Source organism: Arachis stenosperma, chromosome 7 (assembly GCF_014773155.1).
Source record: "Arachis stenosperma cultivar V10309 chromosome 7, arast.V10309.gnm1.PFL2, whole genome shotgun sequence".
Taxonomy (NCBI): Eukaryota; Viridiplantae; Streptophyta; class Magnoliopsida; order Fabales; family Fabaceae; genus Arachis; species Arachis stenosperma.
The window spans coordinates 74,247,884-74,267,031 of record NC_080383.1 but is presented as its reverse complement, the minus strand read 5'-3'; the positions used below and the strand labels follow the sequence as shown (position 1 = coordinate 74,267,031).

The 19,148-nt window shown below is 43.1% G+C and overlaps 1 non-coding gene across 1 annotated transcript; it reads left to right on the top strand.

Annotated features, from left to right (window-relative positions):
• Positions 1–18,269: 18,269 nt before the first annotated feature.
• On the top strand, positions 18,270–18,377 carry LOC130943168 (small nucleolar RNA R71). The gene has a single exon (XR_009071698.1). It is a non-coding gene; the product is annotated as a small nucleolar RNA R71 (small nucleolar RNA).
• Positions 18,378–19,148: the final 771 nt, after the last annotated feature.

Below are 19,148 nucleotides of genomic sequence, written 5' to 3'. Positions count from 1 at the left end.
GATTAAAGGGCTGAAATTTTCTAGTTTTTGGAAGAGGTGCATTTCTTTTGACAAATTGATTTTTGTTATAATTGTTACTCTTTGCAAAAGCATTTTCACCAGAATTTTTGAAAACTTTTGGACTTTTCGAATATGAGGTTTTGTTGTAAAATGGTGGTTTCTTGAAAGCAACCTCATTTTTTGAAAGGTACCCCAGACCTGACCTATTTGATGTAGGTTTGGTTCTTGGTGAAGGCTCAGTTTCACTTGTGTAAACTTCATCAAATTTTTCGTCAAATGTGGAAACATATCCAATACCAGATTTGTTGGATGTGGATTTAATATTTGATGAAGAAGCCACAAATTTCATAGAGGAATCATTTGAAACTGCACTTTCCTTGGTTATATAACCTAAATCAGATTTTTCAAACAATGGTCTTTGGCTTGCAAGTAATTTGTCCAAGTTACTAGAACTTTGAGCAAATTTCGCTAGGTCACCATTCAGCCTTTTAATCATATCATTTAATCTTTCATTTTCAGCAATTAACTCTTAAGAAGAATCCACAATGTGCTTTCCTTTTAATTTTTCAAGTTCAGATTTTAAAAATCTATTTTCTTCAATAATGTCCAAAGCACTTTCAGTTTTCTTTACTTTTTCTTTTAAAAAAACATTTCCAGCTTTTAACACATCTTTTTCAGATCTGCATTTATTGTACTTGTCTAGCAGTTTTGAGGTATTTAGAGTAAGATCATCAATAATAGCATGTAAATCATCTATAGACAAGTCATAGTAATTTACCTAATCAAGATTATTATTTCCAGCTATGAGGCGGGCTTTATCTTCACCTTCAGAATCTTCTTCTTCATTGGAGTCATTCTCAAGATCCTCCCAAGCTACCATGAGCACTCTCTTCTTTTCTTTCTTTGTTTTGTCCTCCTTCTTGAGTTTTGGATAGTTTAGCTTGAAATGTACAACCTCCTTGCAATGATGGCACATCACCTTGCTCAAGTCCTTCTTGTGTTCCTTTGAGTTTGAACCCTTGTACTTGCCCTTGTTCTTCATCATCCTTATAAATCTCCTAACAAAAAACATAAGCTCATCATCTAAAATACCATCACTAGACTCACTTTTTTTTATTCTATTTTTGATTTGAGGGCTATTCCCTTTTTCTTTGAGTCCGGGTTTGTATGTATGGTTTCATAGGCAAGGAGTTTTCCTCTCAGCTCATCATAGGTTATAAGGCTTAGGTTATTGCTCTCGGCTAGGACAGTGGCAGTGGTTTCCCATTCTTTTGTGAGGCTTTTAAGGAGTTTTTTCACTAGGGTTTGTTCTGAGTAGTTTGTACCCATAGCATCAAGGTTATTGATTATGATTGAGAATCTCTCAAACACTTCATCAATGCTTTCTCCATCCTTCATGTTAAACATCTCATACTCTTTTCGCAGCATATCAGTCCTCGTTTCTTTGACCTGTTTAGTGCCTTCATGTGTAACCTAGAGTTTCTTCCAGATTTCTTTGGCTGTCTTGCATCTAGACACCTTTTGGTACTCTTCAAAGCTGATAGCACAGTAAAGAAGGTTGATTGCTTTAGCATTCAGTTCCATCTTTTTCTTATCGTCTTTATTCCATTCAGCTTCTTCTTTTAGAGTCACCACTCCATCAGCACTTGTTTTTGTTGGGATCTTGGGACCGCTCACAATAATCTTCCATATGTTGTAGTCAATGGATTGCATGAAGATCCTCATCCTCTCTTTTCAGTAGGAATAGTTCTTTCCGTTGAAGAAAGGAGGCCTATTGTTTGACTGGCCTTCAGTGAGGGTGTAGGCAACTGTGGTTGTGCCTAAGTTATTTGCCATTGGATCTTTGCTCCAAGCGGTTAAGCTTGATTCTTGAGACCTTAGCTCCTGATACCAATTGAAAGTTGTAGTAGGCTTAGAGAAGGGGGGTTGATGATGAACAAATTTTTGATGGTATAGAATTTCACAAATAAAATCTCGTTGCAAGTATAGTTTCTAAACCAACAAAGAATCCTCTCATACGAAAATTTGATTGTCACAAGTAACAAATCCCAATAAAATTAATAACCGAAGTATTTAAATCTCGGGTCGTCTCTCAAAGGAATTGCAGAGAAGTGTTCTTGTTATTGGTTATAAAGTATAATTTGGGGTTTTTGAATAAGGAAACAAGAAATGTAATGGCAAAAGAAGTAAACTAACGTCTAGAAAAGCTCTTGGCAAGGTATGAGAACTAGAAGTCCTATCCTCATTATCTTCATCAATTGTGACAACAATTATTCATTGCTCCACTTAGTTAACCTCTAACTATGAAGGAAAGTCAAGTGAAGATAATCAAATTGGATTCACAAGTCCTAGTCAAATCTAAAGGGAAAGACTAGCTTTAGTGACATGCAATTCAATTAGCAACTTTCAATTATCAATCAACAAAAGCATTAGATAACTCAAGAGTCACCAATTACTCAACCAAAGCCAAGAGGAGAAAAATCTACTCTAGCATCCTTCCAAGCATTTTATCAAACACTTGGAAGGCATAAAAGAAAAATAAAATCAAATTGCAAGAAAAGTAGATCTACACTACCAATTGCAAGGAATTAACAACAAAAAATCAAATAAACAATAAAGTAACATGAATAATAAATTGCATTAAAAGAGAAATAGAAGAAACAAGAGTGCATCAACATAAAAGTAAAGAATTACAAGGAGTAAAGTACAAAACTAGAGAGAGGAGAGGTAGAGGAACAAGAAATTGTAAAGGAAAAGTAAATCAAAGTATGAATTAAACCTAGATCTAAGAAATCCTAATCTACCTCTAACCTAATTCTAGAGAGAAGAGAGAGCTTCTCTCTCTAGAAACTAACTAAAGCCTTATAAAACTCAACTATGACTCATTAACGAAGTAATTGTCCCATCCCTCTTCAATTCTTGGGTTAAATAGCATCAGAAATGAGTTGGATTGGACCCAAAATGCTTCAGAAATCGCTGGCCACGAGTTGCCTTTAGTGAGTCACGTGCAGCTTCCCACGTGTACGCGTGGTTCCCTGATAGGCAAAATTTTGATTTACACTTTTTTATAACTCGAACAATTCTTAGCAATGGCTCCAAAAACTAGTGCACACTACTATGGTTCACTCACATTCTTCACAACTTCGCACAACTAACTAGCAAGTGCATTGGGTCATCCAAGTAATAAACCTTATGTGAGTAAGGGTCGATCCCACGGAGATTGTTGGTATGAAGCAAGCTATGGTCATCTTGTAAATCTCAGTTAGGTGGATAATAAATGGTTATGGAGTTTTCGAAAATAAAGATAAATAAAGCATAAAGTAAAGATAGAGATACTTATGTAATTCAATGGTAGGAATTTCAGACAAGTGTATGGAGATGATGTGTTCCATCTGAATCTCTACTTTCCTACTGCTTTCATCCAATCTTTCTTACTCCTTTCCATGGCAAGCTGTATGTAGGGCATCACCATTGTCAATGGCTACTTCCCATCCTCTCAGTGAAAATGGTCTAAATGCTCTTGTCACAGCACCGCTAATCATCTGTTGGTTCTCGATCATGTCAGAATAGAATCTATTGATTCTTTTGCGTCTGTCACTACGCCCAACAATCGCGAGTTTGAAGCTCGTCACAGTCATTCAATCCCTGAATCCTACTTGGAATACCACAGACAAGGTTTAGACTTTTCAGATTCTCAAGAATGGCCGCCAATAATTCTAGCTTATACCACGAAGATTCTGATTAGGGAATCCAAGAGATATTCACTCTAGCTTTCGCTTGTAGAACGGAAGTGGTTGTCAGGCACACGTTCATAAGGACGGATGATGATGAGTGTCACGGATCATCACATCCATCAGGTTGAAGTGCAGCGAATATTTTAGAATAGGAATAAGCTTGAATTGAATAAAAGAACAATAATAATTGCATTAATTCTCGAGGTACAGCAGAGCTCCACACCTTAATCTATGGTGTGTAGAAACTCCACCGTTGAAAATACATAAGTGATAGTCCAGGCATGGCCAAGAGGCTAGCCTCCAAAATGTGATATGAATTCGAAAAATGGGGAAAAGGACCTGGTCAAAGACTGACACTAGTACAATAGTAAAAAGTTCTATTTATACTAAACTAGCCACTAGGGTTTACAGAAATAAGTCTTAGTGCAGAAATCCACATCCGGGGCCCACTTTGGTGTGTGCTTGGGCTGAGCTTGAGCTTTACACGTGAAGAGGCTTCTCTTGGAGTTAAACGCCAAGTTGTAACGTGTTTTTGGCGTTTAACTCTGGTTTGTGACATGTTTCTGGCGTTTTACTCCAGAATGCAGCATGAAACTGGCGTTGAACGCTAGTTTGCGTCGTCTAAACTCGAATAAAGTATGGATTATTATATATTTTTGGAAAGCTCTGGATGTCTACTTTCCAACTCCATTGAGAGCATACCATTTAGAGTTCTGTAGCGCCAGAAAATCTATCTCGAGTGTAGGGAGGTCAGAATCCAACAACATCAGCAGTCCTTTTTCAGCCTAAATCAGATTTTTGCTCAGGTCCCTCAATTTCAGCCAGAAAATGCCTGAAATCACAGAAAAACACACAAACTCATAGTAAAGTCCAGAAATGTGAATTTTGCATAAAAACTAAAGAAAACATCCCTAAAAGTAGATAGATCCTACTAAAAACTACCTAAAAACAATGCCAAAAAGCGTATAAATTATTCGCTCATCACAACACCAATCTTAAATTGTTGCTTGTCCCCAAGAAACTGAAAATCAAATAGGATAAAAAGAAGAGAATATACTATAAATCCCAAAATATCAATGAATATTTGTTCTAACTAGATGAGCGGGACTTGTGGCTTTTTGCTTCTGAATAGTTTTGGCATCTCACTTTTTCCTTTGAAGTTTAGAATGATTGGCATCTATAGGTACTTAGAATTTCAGATAGTGTTATTGATTCTCCTAGTTAAGTATGTTGATTCTTGAACACAGCTACTTTTATGAGTCTTGGTCGTGGCCCTAAGCACTTTATTTTCCAGTATTACCACCGGATACATACATGCCACAGACACATGACTGGGTGAACCTTTTCAGATTGTAACTCAGCTTTGCTAGAGTCCCCAGTTAGAGGTGTCCAGAGCTCTTAAGCACACTCCATGCCACAAGCACATGGTTAGGGATAGCTTGATTTAACCGCTTAGGCCTGGATTTTATTTCCTTGGGCCCTCCTATCCATTGATGCTCAAAGCCTTGGATCCTTTTTACCCTTGCCTTTTGGTTTTAAGGGCTATTGGCTTTTTCTGCTTGCTTTTTCTTTTTCTTTTTTTCGCTCTTTTTTTTTTCACAAGCTTCTTTTTCACTGCTTTTTCTTGCTTCAAGAATCAAATTTATGATTTTTTAGATTATCAGTAACATTTCTCTTTGTTCATCATTCTTTCAAGAGCCAACAATTTTAACATTCATAAACAGCAAGATAAAAAATATGCACTGTTCAAGCATTCATTCAGAAAACAAAAAGTATTGTCACCACATCAATATAATTAAACTAATTTCAAGGATAAATTCGAAACTCATGTACTTCTTGTTCTTTTGTATTAGAAACATTTTTCATTTAAGAAAAGTGAAGGATTCATGGAATTATTCATAGCCTTAAGACATAGACACTAGATACTAATGATCATGAAGTAAAGACACAAACATAGACAAACATATAGCATAAAAACTGAAAAACAGAGAAATAAGAATAAGGAATGAGTCCACCTTAGTGATGGTGGTGTCTTCTTCTTGAAGGACCAATGATGTCCTTGAGCTCTTCTATGTCTCTTCCTTGCCTTTGTTGCTCCTCCCTCATTGCTCTTTGATCTTCTCTAATCTCATGGAGAATGATGGAGTGCTCTTGGTGTTCCACCCTTAATTAGTTCATGTCATGACTCAATCCTTCTAGGGAAGTGTTGAGTTGTTCCCAATAGTTGTTTGGAAGAAAACGCATCCCTTGAGGTATCTCAGGGATTTCTTGATGATGAGCTTCCTCATGCGTCTCTTGTTGAGGTCCATGAGTGGGCTCTCTTGATGTACAGTCAAATGCTCTACTACTGAGCTATGGACCCTTGAGATGAATCTCTCCATCTCCCATGACTCGGAGGTGGAAGCTTTTATCTTCCCTTTTCTCTTTCTAGAGTTTTTCCGGCCTTAGATGCCATAAATGGTTATGGAAAAACAAAAAAAGCTATGCTTTTACCACACCAAACTTAGAATGTTGCTCGCCCTCGAGCAAAAGAAGAAAGAATAGAAGAAGAAAAAGAAGATATGGGGGAGAGGGAGAGAGGTTTATGGTTCGGTCATGTAGGGTGGGTTCGGGTGGGAAAGAGATTTTGAATTTGAAAGTAGGTGGGGTTTATGGGGAAGAGTGGATGGATGTGATTGGTGAAGGGGTAATAGAGAAGAGAGATTGAGGTGATTGGTGAAGGGTATAGTGTTATTAGATTGTGTGAAGAAGAGAGAAGTGGGGTAGGCGAGGATCCTGTGGGGTCCACAGATCCTGAGATGATCCTGTGGGGTCCACAGATCTTGAGGTATCAATGATTTATCATCCCTGCATCAATAAGGTGTGTAAATGCCTTCTTTATGCAATCCTAGCATTTAACGCCAGATTGATGCTTGTTTCTGGCGTTCAACGCCAGCTCTATGCTTGTTTTGGGTGTTCAACACCAATCTGCAGCATGTTTCTGGCGTTGAACGCCAGTTCCATGCTTGTTTATGGTGTTTAACGCCAGCTCTCCTCAGGGTGTAATCCTGGCGTTTAAACGCCAGACTGCTGTTTGTTTATGGTGTTTAACACCAGATTCATGCTCTGTTCTGGCGTTGAACGCCAGCCAGATGCTCCTTACTGGCGTTTAAATGCCAGTGAGCTCTTCCTCTAGGGTGTGCTGTTTCTTTTGCTATTTTTGATTTTGTTTTTAATTTTAGTAATTGTTTTGTGACTCCACATGATCATGAACCTAATAAAACATAAAAGAACAATAAAAATATATATAAATAAAAATTGGGTTGCCTCCCAATAAGCGCTTCTTTAATGTCAATAGCTTGACAGTGAGCTCTCATGGAGCTTCACAAATGTTCATAGCATTGTTGGGGCCTCCCAACACTAAACTTAGAGTTTGAATGTGGGGGTTTAACACCAAACTTAGAGTTTGGTTGTGCCTTTCCAACACCAAACTTAGAGTTTGATTGTGTGGGCTTTGTTTGACTCTATATTGAGAGAAGCTTTTCATGCTTCCTCTCTGTTCATACCCTGACCGGGGTCCTCCAACTCGGCAAATTCGCAAGAGGTCCGACCTTATCCTAAAGCTCACACCTAAAGGTCGGACCTCGGACAAAGAGCAAGGAAGGCCCATCAAAAGGAACGCAGCCCAAACCTAAAGGCCGAAAAGGCCTGGAAAAGGCGGTTCCACAAAGATAAAGATAAAACTCCCAAAGATAAGATAAGATAAGAATATCTTATCCAGGGAAGATCACTGCCAACTACTATAAATACACTGGAGCACCCAGGTATGGCATTCATTCCAAATCTACACATATCTGCTTGGACCCATGCTAACTTAAGCATCGGAGTGTCATTGCAGGTACAACCACCAACCATTCTGCATACCAAGCTCGGGTCACCGAACCCCCACCACGGGCCTCTCCAGACGACCGAGCTGCACGTTTCAGGCAAACCCTCGGAACATTGGCGCCGTTGCCGGGGAACCTGGAAGTCATCCCTCTACCATGGCGGACGACTCTCTCAACGATGAGCATGCTGCATCCGAACAAGAGGACGAAATTGACACCGGAGAACGACCGGACAGCCCTCTATCACCACGTACTCCAGGAGGAAACAAACAGAATCGCCCAAAAACGTCACTCCCAAACAAGGATCCACAAAATTCCGAAAGAGCGAAGAGCTCGGAAATTCTAGAAGCAGTCCGGGCACAACAAGACCGACTAAAACAACTCGAAGAGGACATAAAGAAGCAGAAAGAAACTGAACAAGATCTGAGAAGAGAAACTCGAAAGCGCAGAGAATTAGAAGAAAAACTACGGAAAATAGAGGCCAACCTGAAAGACCGAACAGAACGCGGCACCACCACCGAGGGCAACCACGATCCCTTCACGCAAGAGATCATGAAGGAGAAGGTACCGCGAAACTTCAAACCACCCGATATGGACCTCTACGACGGCACCACCGATCCAAGTCATCACCTCAGCAACTTCAGAAGCAGAATGTACCTAGTCGACGCCTCCGACGCGATTCAGTGCAAAGCCTTCCCCACCACTCTCACCAAGTCAGCCATGAAGTGGTTCGACAACCTGCCACCAAGATCAATCACCAGCTTCGAAGATCTAACCAAAAAATTCCTAACAAGATTCTCTATTCAAAGGGACAAGACAAAACATGCCCCGAGTCTACTCGGGATCAAACAAGGTGACCAAGAAACTCTCCGAAAATACATGGAACGATTCAACAAAGCCTGCCTGGACATACAACACTTGCCCACTGAAGCAGCCATCATGGGAATAGCAAACGGCCTAAAAGAAGGACCGTTTAGCCAATCCCTATCCAAACGATACCCGACCTCCCTATACGAGGTGCAGGAGCGAGCGGAAAAATATATCAACATGGAGGAAACCTCCCAGCTAAGAGACTCTTCTAGGAAGGAATCAACCTACCCACTCCGAGATCGGGATCGGGAACAGAAAAAGAAAGAAGAACCCAACTCGGACAAACCACGGAAGTACCACAGCTACACCCCCCTCCGAGTCTCCTTGGTAGACGTCTACAGAGAAGTATGCCACACCGAAAAGATCCCACCGCCCCGACCGCTAAAACGCAAGAAAGCAGGGAGAGATCGGTCCGAATACTGTGAATATCACAAGCTCTACGGTCATTCTACTAACGACTGCTACGACCTAAAAAATGTTATAGAAAAGCTAGCCAGAGAAGGAAAACTCGACAGATACATAGCAGAGAAAGGAGAAGAGACCAGGAAGAGAAGGCGGGGGGACAATGAAGATCGAGCCGAACAAACCCCACGAACACCTGAAAGACATGTTCACATGATAAATGGAGGTTTTGCAGGCGGAGGAACATCCAAATCCTCACGAAAAAGACACCTCAAAGAAGTCTATCACATCCGAGAAGACAGTCCCCTGCCCGAATTACCTACTATTTCATTCACCCGAGAAGATGCTCAAGGGATAATTCCCGGACACGACGATCCAATGGTAATCACCATTATCCTAGCAAACGCCAACTTACATCGAACCCTGATTGACCAGGGAAGCTCAGCAGATATCCTGTTCAAAACGGCCTTCGACAAACTCGGGCTTGAAGAAAAAGAACTAAAGGCCTACCCCACCGACCTATTTGGACTAGGGGATACTCCGATCCACCCCTTAGGATACATCTCGCTACACACTACCTTTGGAAGAGGCGAGCAATCTAAAACATTAAGCATCGACTACATTATAGTCGACGTCACTTCAGCATACAATGCCCTCATTGGGCGACCAACCCTAAACAGACTGGCAGCTATAGTCTCGACCCCACACCTCTGTATGAAGTTCCCTACCGCAAAGGGAATCGCTACCCTAAAAGGCGACCAAAAACTAGCACGGCGATGCTACAACGAAAGCCTGAGCCTAAAAGGGAAAGAGGTCAACACGATAGAACTCGGACGAGTTCAATCCCGAGAAGATCTCCGGCCGCAGCCAGAGGGAGAAACCGAAAAAGTCCAGATTGGGAACACACCTGAAAAAATAACAAGCATAGGAGTAAACCTCGACACAGGCCTAAAAGAGGAACTCATAACCCTCCTAAGAGAGAATTCCGACCTCTTCGCCTGGAAAGCCTCCGACATGCCGGGCATAAGTCCCGACTTGATGTGCCATAAGCTATCGGTTTACCCGGGATCCCGGCCTGTCCAACAAAGACGCCGGAAGCTCGGACCCAAGCGCATGCAAGCAATAAAAGAACAAGTACAAGCACTGCTAGATGCAGGGTTCATTAGGGAAGTAAAATACCCCCTATGGCTCGCAAACGTGGTCTTGGTAAAAAAGCCCAACGGAAAATGGAGGATGTGCGTCGATTACACAGATCTCAACAAAGCCTGCCCCAAAGACCCATATCCACTACCAAACATCGACGCATTAGTAGACGCAGCCTCAGGCTATAGATATCTCTCCTTCATGGACGCATACTCGGGATACAATCAAATCCCAATGTACGGACCCGACCAAGAAAAGACCTCGTTCATAACCCCAAAGGCAAACTACTGCTACGTAGTAATGCCCTTCGGGCTAAAGAACGCAGGGGCAACCTACCAGAGGCTAATGAACAAAGTGTTCTCAGAGCACATCGAACTACAGCTGGAGGTGTACGTCGACGACATGCTGGTAAAGACACAAGAAGACAGAAACTTGCTGACCGACCTCGCCAGTGTTTTCGGCACCCTCAGAAAACACAAACATGAGACTTAACCCGACAAAGTGCACCTTCGCCGCAGAAGCCGGAAAGTTCTTAGGCTTCATGCTGACTCAAAGGGGCATCGAAGCAAACCCGGACAAATGCCAAGCGATACTCAATATGAAGAGCCCGACGTGTGTCAAAGAAGTACAACAACTAAATGGAAGGCTAGCCGCCCTATCAAGATTCTTGGCGGGATCAGCGATAAAGTCACTGCCTCTCTACTCACTCCTAAAGAAAGGGAAACCCTTCTCATGGACCCCGGAGTGCGAAAAGGCCTTTCAAGACTTCAAGGAATTCCTCGGGCAGCCACCAATCCTAACCCGACCTCTAAAGGGAGAAGAACTCGTACTATACCTCTCGGTTGGAAATCGAGCAGTCGCTTCAGCGTTAATACGAGAAAATGACCAAGGACAACATCCCATATACTTTGTAAGCAAGGCACTACAAGGGGCCGAATTAAACTATCAGAAAATAGAAAAATTCGCCTACGCCCTAGTGTTCACAGCTCGGAGGCTCCGTCCCTACTTTCAAGCCCACACCATCAAAGTCCGGACAAACCAACCAATGAGACACATCCTCCAAAAAACAGATCTGGCAGGACGAATACTGCAATGGGCGGTAGAACTGTCCGAGTTCGACCTCCACTATGAAACCCGGACTGCCATAAAATCCCAGTATCTAGCCGACTTCATCGCAGAATACACTGAGCCCCTGGAACCCCACTCTCGTGGAACCTGTATGTCGACGGGTCCTCAAACAAAACAGGAAGCGGAGCCGGGGTTATACTCGAAAGCGACCAAGGAACGCGGATAGAACTATCCCTAAAATTCGAGTTCCAGGCTTCGAACAACCAAGCCGAATACGAGGCCCTACTAGCAGGTCTAAAGCTAGCCGAAGAGGTCGGAGCCCAAAAAATCACGATCTTCAGCGACTCCCAGGTCGTCACATCACAAGTAAATGGAAGCTAACAGGCCAAAGACCCCACTATGAAAAAATACCTGGACCAAACACAGGCACAACTACGCCACTTTTCAGAGATACAGATTCAGCACATACCTCGGGAACAAAACGCCCGGGCAGACGCCCTCTCAAAGCTTGCCAGCACCAAGCCCGGAGGCAACAACAGAAGTCTCCTCCAGGAAACCTTACAATCTCCCTCCGTGCTAAGAGAGGAAGAAGCGCTAAATATATCCAACCAACAGCAAGGATGGATGACCCCCATACTCAACTACCTGAAGTCGGGAACTCTCCCCGCCGAAAGAAAGGAAGCTAGAAGACTCACGAAAGACGCCCAGAATTATACACTAATTCACGACATATTATACAGAAGAGGATTCTCAAACCCCCTCCTTAGGTGTGTCCCGACCTCAGAAACAAAGAGCGTCCTCGAAGAAGTCCACGGAGGCATGTGTGGGAACCACCTCGGAGCTCGAGCATTATCCAAGAAAGTAGTCCGAGCCGGATTCTACTGGCCGACCTTGCAAAGAGACGCAACGGAATTTGTGAAAATATGCCCCCCTGCCAAAAACACGCCAATTTTCACAAAGCACCACCTGAAGACCTCATCAGCATCACCGCACCATGGCCCTTCGCAAAGTGGGGACTTGACCTACTCGGCCCGTTTCCCCAAGGACCGGGGCAAGTCAAATACCTCATAGTAGGGGTCGACTACTTCACAAAGTGGATCGAAGCTGAACCCTTAGCCACCATCACGGCTCAGAAAAGCCGCAAATTCCTATACAAAAACATCGTCACAAGGTTCGGAGTCCCCTACTCCATCACCACAGACAATGGAACACAGTTCACAGACACAAGTTTTCAGAACTTGGCGGCCGAGCTAAAAATCAAACAGCAATTCACCTCAGTCGAGCACCCACAAGCCAATGGACAAGCGGAGGCCGCAAATAAAGTCATCTTGGCCGGGTTAAAACGAAGACTCCAAGAAGCCAAAGGGGCATGGGCCGAGGAGCTCCCCCAGGTGCTATGGGCATATCGGACAACCCCACACTCTACAACGGGAGAATCACCATTCCGACTAGCTTACGGGATGGAGGCAATGATTCCTATCGAAATAGATGAAGGGTCACCCCGAGTCATCTTCTACAACGAAGAAGGTAACCCACAGGCACAAAGGGAAGAACTCGACCTCCTCCCCGAGGTCCGAGAAAAAGCCCGGATCCGAGAGGAAGCCTTAAAACGGCGAACGGCCCTTAGATACAATCAGAAAGTAATAAAACGAAGCTTCTCAATTCACGACCTGATTCTGATCCGAAACGACATTGGAACACAAAAGTCGGGAGAAGGGAAGCTAGCTGCAAATTGGAAAGGACCTTACAAGGTAACAGAAGTCTTAGGAACAGGCTATTACAAAATATCCGACCTAGAAGGCAATGAGTTGCCCAGGGCCTGGCACGCCTGTAATCTAAAACGATACTACAGCTAGAAAAACCTAACCCGAGGAGTACTCTTTTTCCCTACAAGGGTTTTTTAATGAGACACCCGGACAAGAAAAGCACCCGACCAAGCCAAGGGTAAACACTCTGTAAATATTCTTTCTTTTTTAAATACTAATCGAATTTTTCTCTTTTTCTTCTCCTTCTTCTTCATGATGAAACAAATCCTGAAAAGTACCCCGCCAAGGCGCATTAATTTATGCTTGGCAAAACGCAAAAAATCATTGCCAAGAGACCACACAAGGTCGGCAAAGATAAAGCGACGAGGTTTAGATTAATGTGAGAAGTTATAAAGCAACTCTGAAAAGGCTCAAAAAGCCAAATAAAAGAGGTTACAAAAATAACTTAAAAGGCCGACCAACAATAAGGCCGGACCCAACGAAGGGAAGTACTCAACCGCCCCCCCCCCCCCCCCCCGAGGTCCGAGAAAAAGCCCGGATCCGAGAAAGAAGCCTTAAAACGGCGAAAACAAAGATTTCGAAAACGCTTACTAAAAAGTTGCTATGCAAAAACAACTAAAAAGTACAAGCGAAGAAACGAAATCGAAGGGAAAGGATAAAACAAAGTTTCAAAAAACGCTTACTAAAAAGTTGCTATACAAAAACAACTAAAAAGTACAAGCGAAGAAACGAAATCAAAGGGAAGGATAAAACGAAGTTTCAAAAAGCGCTAGCTAAAAAGTTGTTATCCAAAAACAACTAAAAAGCATAAAGCGGAACTAAAAGTCAAAACGCGAACAAACACCACATAATAAGCTAAAAAGTTACTACAAGTAGCTGATAGCAAAAAGGTGTTCAAAGCATTAAACAGGTAGTAAAAACCATCCAAAAAAGAGCCCACAGGCCGGGCAAAAAACCAAAGACAAAGGATTACAGGGAATCAAGATCCTTTCCGGACTCCACATCGGTAGAAGGCTGCGGAGGAAGAACCATAGAAATCGGGACAGCCTTGACAGCACCGTCATCTCGGTTTGAAACCTCCACACCAGATTCCTCCCCGGCCAAAGGTGAAGTCGGGTTCGCAACCGGAACTTTGGGGTCAGACACCGGAACCTCATCCTCGTTGGGAGTAGGAACAATCTTTCCTTCCACGACAACATTATCCGTACTGAATAAACTCAGATCCAGGTCAGGAGCAAGAACCCGGACCTGAGCCTTCAAATTTTCAAACATATCATCCATACCCTTAGCCACATGTCCTTCTAGCTCGAAAAAATCATCCTGAGCGGATTGCAACCTCTCCTTTGTCTCCACAAGCTCAGCATATGTCCGAGTATAACTCGCCTTCGCCGCCTTCACCATCTCCTCGGATGAACTCGCCGCCGCCACAGCCGCGGTAGCTTTAGCTTTCTCCTTCTCCAAAGACGCCTCCAGCTCAGCAATCCTAGCAGCCTTCAGTTCACTAATCCTCTCGAACTCGGACTGAGCCTTCTCAAGTCGGGAACTGGTCGCACCAAGGGGGGATTTCTTGAACTCTCGGGCAATAGCGGCATGAAGACTAGCCATCCGGACACAGCTCCGCGCCATATACTGAAAATGGTGCTCCATAGACACATCATCGGTAGAAATAAAAGTCTGAGGAAGAATATGCTGTTCAACCCAACTGAGAGCATCAAAATCCTTATCATTAAAACCCGCAAACTCTTGAGAGGTCTTCTGCTTCTTGGGAGGAGGACCCGAGGACGAAGGAGGAGATGAGTTACCGGGTCCAGAGGTTGGAGGATCCTGATTTATAGGTCGAAACTGGGGAGTCGGAATAGTCTTCGACCGAGTAGTGACACCCACAGTAGTCTTCTTCGGAGAAGATCGGGCAGAAGCCTCCCCAGCCTCAATATTTCGAGCAGCCACGGACTTCTTCGTCCGACGAAGGAACTTCATAGAATCCGCCTGAGAAGACATCTCTGCAAGAATAAAAGAAAAGAATCACCAAAACAGAAATTCCACCAAAACAAAAACAAGCAAAAATACTAAAAAGATAATCTCGGAGGGTCGGGAACTACCTAACTCGGAACGGAGAAGGCTTGGATCCCCAACATTTTCTTCGTGTCCAAGTGAGGTGCCCGACCCCATAAACTGCTTACCACACCCACCAAAGCCTGCTCCACCTCATCTAGACTCTCAAGGGTATACTTAGTAGACACTACTTTCTCCTACCAACAAAGAGGAAAAGAAGGCTCCCCACTCTCATCTAAAAAGAAAGGTCGGACGTCTCCAGTAGCCCGGACCTTGAAATAGAAGTTCTTAAAATCATGAAAGGACTCATCATACAGGGTGCAAAACTTCCTTCCCTGGTTAGCCCTAAAAGAAACCCAAGATACCTTCCCTCCACCCGACCCTGGCTTTGTCAACACAAACAAGTAGGAAAAAAGAGAAATAGAGGGAGCAACGCCCAAGAACTGACACAAAAGTTGAAACAGCTTTAAAAACGCCCAAGAATTTGGATGGAGCTGCGTAGGAGCAAGATTACAAGACCATAACACCTCAGACTCCAGATCGGTAAAGGGAAGTCGGACGCCCAGCTTAGAGAAAAAACAATCATAAGCGTAAAAGAAAAGCTTCTCGGAACTATCTAGGGGCGGGAAGCACACTCTCTCCTCGGAATCCGGGGCGACTAGTTCATAATCCCTCTCAGACTCTCTATTTTCACATATGCTACAATGCCTACGGAACCTAACTAAGTACTCAGAATCTACCACGGTAGGAACTCTTAGAGGAAGAGGGTCTACCCAATCAAGACCACACGGAATTTTAGTCGACATCGCTTGAAGAACCTTTCGAGACATAAAAATTCTTACCTACAAAGAAGAAATACAACAGCAGGCAAAAAATCACATAAAGAAGACAACGAAAAACCATTCAGCAAGGCAAGAAGCAAAGACCCCACGAAAAAAGTGGGGCAACACAGAACAAAAACGCCAGGGAACAAAAAAAGAGCCCCCCCCATATAAAAACAACAGCAATGGCGGCACCTCTTTTGGGGCAACCCAGGCATAAAGAAAAAGAAATAAGCAAGAGCCACACAAAAGACAGAAGCATACGATCACCAGAAAAGAGAAACACGGAAACAAACCTGGAAGAAGAAGCGAAGACGAAGAGCTCCGAAGCAAGGAGAACGAAACGACGGCACAGAGGAAACCCCGGAAAGACACACAAAGAAAAATTCCGGAAAGCAAAACAAAGGGAAAGAAGAAGCGGCGCTTGTAAAGCATAAGAAAAACAAAACGCAGAAAGGAGGAAAGGAGCAATAAATAAAGCCTTCACAGAGTCCGAACGGAAATCGAGGAAAAACGGTAAAATGCAATAAATGTAGGAACGGCCATTTTGAATTTTGAAAAACAGACTACTATGCCCGAGCACGACCTCCCAAAAAGGACGAACTCGGGCAGGGGCACTGTTCATACCCTGACCGGGGTCCTCCAACTCGGCAAATTCGCAAGAGGTCCGACCTTATCCTAAAGCTCACACCTAAAGGTCGGACCTCGGACAAAGAGCAAGGAAGGCCCATCAAAAGGAACGCAGCCCAAACCTAAAGGCCGAAAAGGCCTGGAAAAGGCGGTTCCACAAAGATAAAGATAAAACTCCCAAAGATAAGATAAGATAAGAATATCTTATCCAGGGAAGATCACTGCCAACTACTATAAATACACTGGAGCACCCAGGTATGGCATTCATTCCAAATCTACACATATCTGCTTGGACCCATGCTAACTTAAGCATCGGAGTGTCATTGCAGGTACAACCACCAACCATTCTGCATACCAAGCTCGGGTCACCGAACCCCCACCACGGGCCTCTCCAGACGACCGAGCTGCACGTTTCAGGCAAACCCTCGGAACACTCTCCATGGTTACGGAGGAAGATCCTTGAGCTTTAAACACCAGGTAGTCCCTATTCAATTGAAGGACTAGCTCTCCTCTGTCAACATCAATCACAGCTCTTGCTGTGGCTAGGAAGGGTCTTCCAAGGATGATGGATTCATCCTTATCCTTCCTAGTGTCTAAGATTATAAAATCAGCAGGGATGTAATGGCCTTTAACCTTCACTAACACGTCCTCTACCAATCCATAAGCTTGTCTTATTGACTTGTCTGCCATCTCTAATGAGAATGTGGCATCCTGTACCTCAAAGATCCCCAACTTCTCCATTACAGAGAGTGACATAAGATTTATACCTGACCCCAGGTCACACAGAGCCTTCTCAAAGGTCATGGTACCTATGGTACAGGGTATTAAGAATTTACCAGGATCTTGTTTCTTTTGAGGTAAAGTTTGCTGAACCCATATATCTAGTTCACTAATGAGCAAGGGAGGTGCATCTTCCTAAGTCTCATTACCAAACAACATGGCATTCAGCTTTATGATAGCTCCTAGATATTGAGCAACTTGCTCTCCAGTTACATCTTTATCTTCTTCAGAGGAAGAATAGTTTTCAGAGCTCATGAATGGCAAAAGGAGGTTTAAAGGAATCTCTATGGTCTCTATATGAGCCTCAGATTCCTTTAGGTCTTTAGTATGGAACTCCTTCTTGTCTGGGAGACGTCCCATGAGGTCTTCCTCATTGGGATTTACGTCCTCCCCTTCCTCTCTAGGTTTGGCCATTTTGATTATGTCAATGGTCTTGCACTCTCTTTTTGGATTCTCTTCAGTATTGCTTGGGAGAGTACTAGGAGGAGTTTCAGTGATTTTCTTACTCAGTTGGCCCACTTGTTCCTCCAAATTTCTGACGGATGACCTTGTTTCACTCATGAAACTTAAAGTGGCCTTAGACAGATCAGAGACTATGTTTGCTAAGCTAGAGGAGCTCTGGTCAGAATGCTCTGTCTGTTGCTGAGAAGATGATGGAAAAAGCTTGTTATTGCTAAGCCTCTTTCTTCCACCATTATTAAAGCCTTGTTGGGGCTTTTGTTGATCCTTCCATGAGAAGTTTGGATGATTTCTCCATGAAGAATTATAGGTGTTCCCATAGGGTTCACCCATGTAATTCACCTCTGCTATTGCCTCTTTAGTACTGTTGGATGCATTTTGCCATCCATTCAGACTTTGAGAAATCATGTTGACTTGCTGAGTCAACATTTTGTTCTGAGCCAATATGGCATTCAGAGCATCAATTTCAAGAACTCCCTTCCTCTGAGGCGTCTCATTACTCACAGAATTCCTCTCAGAAGTGTACATGAATTGGTTATTTGCAACCATGTCAATGAGTTCTTGAGCTTCTGCAGGTATTTTCTTTAGGTGAATGGATCCACCTGCAGAATGGTCCAGTGACATCTTAGAGAACTCAGATAGACCATAATAGAATATATCCAAAATATTCCACTCTGAAAGCATATCAGAAGGACACCTTTTGGTCATCTGCTTGTATCTTTCCCAAGCTTCATAGAGGGATTCACCATCTTTTTGTTTGAAGTTCTGAACATCCACTCTAAGCTTGCTCAGCTTTTGAGGAGGAAAGAACTTAGCCAAGAAGGCCGTGACCAGCTTATCCCAAGAGCCCAGGCTCTCTTTAGGTTATGAGTCCAACCATGTTCTAGCTCTGTCTCTTACAGCAAAAGGGAAAAGCATGAGCCTGTAGACTTCATGATCTACTCCATTAGTCTTAACAGTCTCACAGATCTGCAAGAACTGAGTTAAAAACTGATAGGGATCTTCTGATGGAAGTTCATGAAACTTACAATTCTGTTATATTAGAGCAACTAGTTGAGGCTTTAGCTCAAAATTGTTTGCTCCAATGGCAGGGATTGAGATGTTTCTTCCATCAAACTTGGAAGTAGGTGTAGTATAATCACCAAGCATCCTCCTTGCATTATTATTTTCGGCAGCCATCTCCTCTTCCTTTTCGAAAATTTCTGTAAGGTTGTCTCTGGATTATTGTAATTTAGCTTCTCTCAGTTTTCTCTTCAGAGTCCTTTCAGGTTCAGGATCTGCTTCAACAAGAATATTCTTGTCCTTGCTCCTGCTCATATGAAAAAGAAGGGAACAGAAAATAATAATAGGGATCCTCTTTACCACAGTAGAGAGATTCCTTTATGTTAGTAGAAGAAGAAAAGAATAGAAGAAGGAAAAGAGGAAAATTCGAACTCAGAGAGGAAGAGAGGGTTCGAATTTTAAGATAAAGAGAAGAGTGTTAGTAATTAAATGAATAAATAGAAGAAGATGAGAGAGGGAGAAATTCAAAAATTGTTTTTGAAAAACAGTTAGTGA